This window comes from Mytilus galloprovincialis, chromosome 4 (assembly GCF_965363235.1).
Source record: "Mytilus galloprovincialis chromosome 4, xbMytGall1.hap1.1, whole genome shotgun sequence".
NCBI lineage: Eukaryota > Metazoa > Mollusca > Bivalvia > Mytilida > Mytilidae > Mytilus > Mytilus galloprovincialis.
In genome coordinates, this window is record NC_134841.1 from 59,962,265 (window position 1) to 59,968,730 (window position 6,466).

The 6,466-nt window shown below is 34.2% G+C and overlaps 1 protein-coding gene across 1 annotated transcript in view; it reads left to right on the forward strand.

Annotated features, from left to right (window-relative positions):
• LOC143072583 (uncharacterized) overlaps positions 1 to 6,466 on the forward strand; it is a 79,863-nt gene that overhangs the window by 35,694 nt on the left and 37,703 nt on the right. The window lies entirely within an intron of this gene.

The window sequence follows — 6,466 nt, forward strand, 5'->3', positions numbered from 1 at the left end:
AGCCTAGGGATGGCAACGAGTACTCGAAAGGCCGAGTACTCGGATACTCGTTTGCTGTTATACATCTTGAGATATTTCTCTTCACATTTCCACTCACTTTAGTTCCAATGAAATATCCCCTTCGTTATACTAAAACAATTAAAGATGAACTTAGGTGATCTAAGGTAAAATTAAATAAATCAAGAAATCAAAATTGATACTTTAAGCTGGAAGAGTATTGGAAAAGGATCAAACTAAGCTAAAAATATTGATAGGTCATGGAGCTCCTTTTCGAGATATTTGATTTATAAAATATGGCGGGAAAAGGCTGACTCGGACTTTAACCTTAATTTTGCATTGGTATTATTTGGGTCTCAAATCAAAAGAAAGAAAATAAGAATCTGCTTAAATTTTGTAAAATGACCTTTTATGAATTATAAAGTCTTATGTTAAAAGATAAATAGGTGTTATGGGGCAAAATATTTTTACATTGTATCGTATAAAAAACACCGAGGAGTCCGAACATTTGACACTTATTCCAAATCTTCACCTAAGAACATCCTTAACAGCATAAATATGTTTTCCTTAGGTTAACTTACTATTTGTTATAGTAGTACCATCAACGTCCTTTTCTTCCGAGGGAATGTTTTCATGTGCACTACTTGAAACAAAAAATAGACAGTCAAACAGTCTTTCGTCTCAAACTGTTGACCGATTAGAGACATTTGAACGGTGGTTATACACGGATCAACACTTTCATGGATTAATAATTAACTCATCACGAGTGTAAAACTTACCTTTGTTCGTTAATCAAGACTTCTATATAAACGTGATTGGTATGAGATGTATAATTTAATTAATTTTGTGTTTGAAACTTAACTAAAGATAGGCGAAATCAACTTTCAAACCCAAAAGTCGAAAATAAACTGACAATGTCATGGATAAAAAAAAGCCGGAAATTAAAACAAACGTCAGTGCAAAAAATTCGAGGCAAAAAAAACACAGAAAAAAGTAAGACTAAGTGACACGAAAAAGCACAAATAATTTGAAGTCCAATACTGTTGGACAAGTCGTAATATAAAAAAGTACCAACTACTTAGGAATAGATAATACAAACGTAGGTTTTTTTGTTAGACTTTCTATGCATATATATATTTTTAATCTTATTGGAATTTTGTTCATTCATATAATTTTATCATATATGTCTCTGGGTTCATGAACACGACGTAAACAAACAATAATTGCTATTATGATAGGTTATTTTCAAACTCATAAATCTAAAACAAACTGACAACGCCATGGCTAAAAATGAAAAAGACAAACAGAAAAACAGTAGTACACACGACACAACATAGAAAACTAAAGAATAAACAACACGAACCCCACCAAAAACTAGGGGTGATCTCAGGTGCTCCGGAAGGGTAAGCAGATCCTGCTCCACATGTGGCACCCGTCGTGTTGCTTATGTGATTACAAATCCGGTAAATAGTCTAATTCGGTAGGTCATATTCATGAAAGGGAAGGAGATTGTAGTTACGACGTAAGGAACATATCCGATATCATTTGTGAAACGGTTATTCCATAACGGTCAACCAACTCGTGATGGCGTTCGTAAAATTTACGAAAGGATGATTTCAACTTCACCATTTGGAACTCTTGGTTTAATAGCTTCCTTGTGAGCAGCAAACCTCTATCAAGAAAATCATGATAGGAAATGCAAGCACGGGAATATCGTATCAATTGGGAGATATATACCCCGTATGCAGGTGCTGCTGGAATGTTGCTACTTAGAAATGGAAAGTTCACAATTGGAAAGCTGAAATCATCTCTTTTGTCGTAAAGTTTTGTTTTCAACCGACATTTAAAATTGATTTATATTGTGAATACCAGGGGAAATGGTCTTTATGTATTTAAAAAAAAAAGTTCTAAAATTCCTTATTCTGACTTGTGATATCATGTTTTGTAAATTTTAGAAATATGTAGATATATGTATAATAGTTTTGTACAGTACCGGTACATATGTGCCTAACTGACTTGAAACTCTTTGGAAGTTTGTAATTAATATGAGGGCACTTAACTTCAAGCACATGTTTTAATATGCAGCCTCTTTTTCAAATAGCTGCCGAAGGAAGAACATGTACAGAAATTTGGTGACACTCGATTTCATAAAATATTTTAATCCCCCCTCCTCCCCCTTCTTCCACCTTGAAAAGAGTTGTTTTCATTGTTGAATTAAAGGTGACAAAAAGACGGTATATGCTCCCAAAAGCTGAGATGTTACAATATTATTGACAAATTTATAGTCAGGGGGAGATAACTCTAAATTGATTGACTTTTCAAATATTTCAATTTTAATAATTGATGACTTTTGTCTTTTCACTTATTACATTATATGCTGATTGGTTCAGACTGTAATGAAATATTGTATATATAAATTCACAATTGGAACTTATAATTGTAGTGTATGCAAATTTTATACATGTATCTTTTGATATGATTGATTTTGACACATAAACTGTCACATCTGTGGCCTGCATCATCATAACATGTGTTAGTTTTTATTTTGACTTTAGCGGACCATAAAAATATATATTGTTTGATTTGTTTAAGCCTAAATGTTTTAGGGGTAGAAGTTATAGTAAATAGATATAAGAAGATGTGGTATAAGTTCCAATGAGACAACTCTCCATCCAAGTCACAATTTGTAAAACTAAACCATTATAGGTCACAGTACGGCCTTCAACATAGAGCCTTGGCTCACACTCAACCGCAACTATAAAGACCCCCAAAACGGCTAATGTAAAACCATTCAAACAGTAAAAAACAAATGGTCTAATCTATATAATTAACGAGAAATGAGAAACACTTATGAATCACATGAACAAACAATGAACATCAGTATCCTGACTATGGACAGGTGCAAAAAAATGCAGCAGGTTTAAACTGTTTTAAAAGGCGCTTAAAAATACAGGTCAAGTCAGGTTTTTTTTTTGCCATAATTGTTCAAGAGTTGTGGCTTGCTTTTCAAAATGGTATTTCATATATTTCTGAACGATAGTTATAGTCCAACTTGACCCAACCCTTTGAAATTGAACACACTATGGTAGATCATCGAATGCAGTTTAAGGTCTATTTTTGATGGTTTTGTAAATCCTGTGACCTCTATCGCAGAAAGCTTAACATTATAGGGATAGTGATCTAGCAGCGGCGTTAGTTAACTTATTATAAGCTTTATATTTTAGAAGGTGGAAGACCTGGATGCTTCATACTTTGTATATAAATGTCTTATGTTAGGAAGTTTCCTTCTGTCAATGTCCATTGTCCTTGACCTCTTTTTCATGGTTCAGTGACTACATGAAAAAAAAGTTGAGTTTTTGTAATGTTAGTTTGTCTCTTATTATGAGAAATAGGATAGCTATCTTTAGTATGTGTGTACCTTGCAAGGTCATCAAGTCTGTTAATTTCTTTCCACTTGACCCCGACCTCAGTTCATGGGTCAATAAACAAGGATTAGTTTTGGTGGTCAAGTCCATATCTCAGATACTATAAGCAATATGTCTAGTATATTTGGTGTATCACAAAATTGTAAGATGAACATGTCCAACTGACAGGTGTCATTTGACCTTGACCTCATTTTCTTAGTTCAGTGAGGATGGTAAACGGTTATTTTTGGTGCAACGTTTTGGGCGTTTTTTTCACATGTTTTCATGTTTTGATGTTTTATTTCTTGTTTTCTCATGTTTGGTTCGACGTGCATGCTTCTTGTTTACCCATATTTGTTTTTTATGTTTCATGTTGGTACTCTTAATTTCTCGTGCTTGTCCACAATTGATTAGAAAGTAAACCAGGACTGAATTCAAAGTCAGTCCGAAGATCAAGGCCGTAAATAACATGGAGGCATGTAGACAGTTGGCTCTTTTGCGGGTTGGCAAAATAAAGAGAAAAAAAAAACAGAAAACATTTTGTTTTTGGTTAAAATCATGCATTATTTTAAAAGCACAGGTTGTTTGTTTAACCAACAAGGTGACCAATCACAATTGCAGGGTGATGTTTTATCATATTTAGATATCATTGAATGGTACCTAAATCCTTTGCACAAGTAAAATGGAAAACTTTTACGTCTATTAAGGAGATTAGGTCAAATTGTACAATAGAGCAAGCAACCAAACACACGTTGTTCTATCCAAATATATAACAAAAACTATTGCTTCTGTTAGCCTTAGCTTTCCAGTTAGGTTTTGCAGTTGTGTGAGTTTGTTTTCTGTGCTATGGCGCATCAAAACATGGAACAAGTAAAAAATGATGGAAAGCAGATTGTGTGGTCTGGTATGGGACACAAAAAAAAGTATGATAAACCACAAAAAATGCTCAGCTTCAGGACGCCTTCCATTTTAGGCTCGCACTAAGTAAAAATAGCTTGTGAAGAGTCATAAAGCAGGATGAAGCGTAAACAAAAAATCTTACTTTACCGGCACACCTAAAATAACTCGGTTTATAACTGTATTCAATATATTCCAGGCTCTTATTTTTTTAAATGTAACAAAAATCTGACAAGTTGTTGATTCTGAAAGGTACATTGCATACAGGGAAAATGTCAGAAAAATATAGTTTTCTGCATAAAATGGGTCAAAAATATTTTCACATTGCTCCTTTGGCTCCCCTTTTTTTTTAAATGATGTGTTCCCAGGATATTAATGGGTTTCAAATTATAACTATGAATACTAGTACTATGAACATATTTTTTTCAATTAAGATGCAACTAGCGGACGCTAAGAGTTGACCACAGAATCATCATGTCAATTAATAATGAATGCATCATCCCAAAGAACGTCTGAGTAATAACTTCTAGTACTTTTTCCTAAATATTTACAATTTAATTTCTCGTGCTTCGTTTTTCACAATTTTTATTTTCCGAGCAACGTTTTTGAGATTTTTAATTCTTGTTTTCCTGTGCTCATAGCCCCCCCCCCCCCCCCCCAGATGAACTGTTTCATTTAGCTAATAATACATTTACATCCCAGTAATGACCAGTACTATTGTGACTTTAGTGCAAATTCTTCGATCTCCTTGTGAGTATCAAAATGGTATCAAAAATCCAAATGGTTAAGCTAGAAAGATATTTATCAAACTATTCCAGGAATGCTTAAGTCATTTGCCAAATACCTGTTACTCTCAAAGTTAAAGTTCAACAAGTAGAGAAAAAGATACTCATTTGAGAAAAAGCTCACAGTTGTCTGTAACTCAGTACTATATTAGACCAGATTGTAAAGGCTAAACTGCCTGCTGAATTTTATATTGTCAATCTTCAAGATCAAGGTCATATGAAACCTGCCTGACAGACATGTTTACCTTAAAATCACATTCCACACACCAAATATAGTTGATATAGTCAATAGCACATTTTGTATTGCACAAAAGCAAAAATTAAATTCAAATCATATATCCAATTCTAAGTTCATTAATTCTGTGTCAGAAACCCATAACGTGTCAATTATTTAATTACAATCAAAATTCAGACCTGTATCAAGTGCAAATATTGTGTCCATTTTTCCCCAAACTGTTCACGGTTGGACATCGGAGGTCGTATCCAGCTGCGCTCCGAGAAGCAATTTATGCAGATACTGTAAACAATAGGGTTACTATATTTCAGTCTGGCAAGGATCATCTGACTTCGACGTCCTTCACAAATTACATGAATTATCATTTGGGATACTTGCAGTTAAATCGTTGTCTTAAAAAATTTAATTAAAATCTGTAAAGCAGGGGAGACGGTTTGAAGTGCACTCTTAGTTTTAAGCAGTCACTCAACAATAAAATGAGAATTAAGGCAATGACCATGCCAATCTAATTAAAAACCGATCTCTCATCGCTCCTGTTTCTGATATGTCGCGTGGGAGATCTAACGAAACCGGCTTTGAGGTCACATGTGAGTGAACTAAAAGTTATGAATTTATAAAGATATGCAAATGAGTTGACGACCTATTAACAAGCCAATCAAAAAAGTTTATGAATTATTTTGACTTACAATTTCGTCGTAAATAAAATGAGTTACATCCCTTTGCCTTACGTTAAACTTCCAAGATCGTGGAAGACTCAATTTCATTGGTCGAAAAAGACACACCTACTAGGTCACTCACATGTGACCTCAAAGCGGGTTTCGTTAGATCTCCCACGCGACATATCAGAAACAGGAGCGATGAGAGATCGGTTTTTAATTAGATTGTGACCATGCCAGACAAAAACTTAATAACATGAGGCATCTGTATTGATGATATGAATCATCCAGGTCTTCTACCTTTTGAAATATAAAAGCTTTATTCAAAAGAGAGGCTTAAGATAGCAGAGGGTCATTCAAACTCAAAATTTGAAAATAAACTGACAACACCATGGCTAAATAGAAATAGATAAACAGGAACCCCACCAAAAACTTGGTTGATCTCAGGTTCTCCGGAAGGGTAGGCAGATCTTGTTCCACATGTGGTACCTA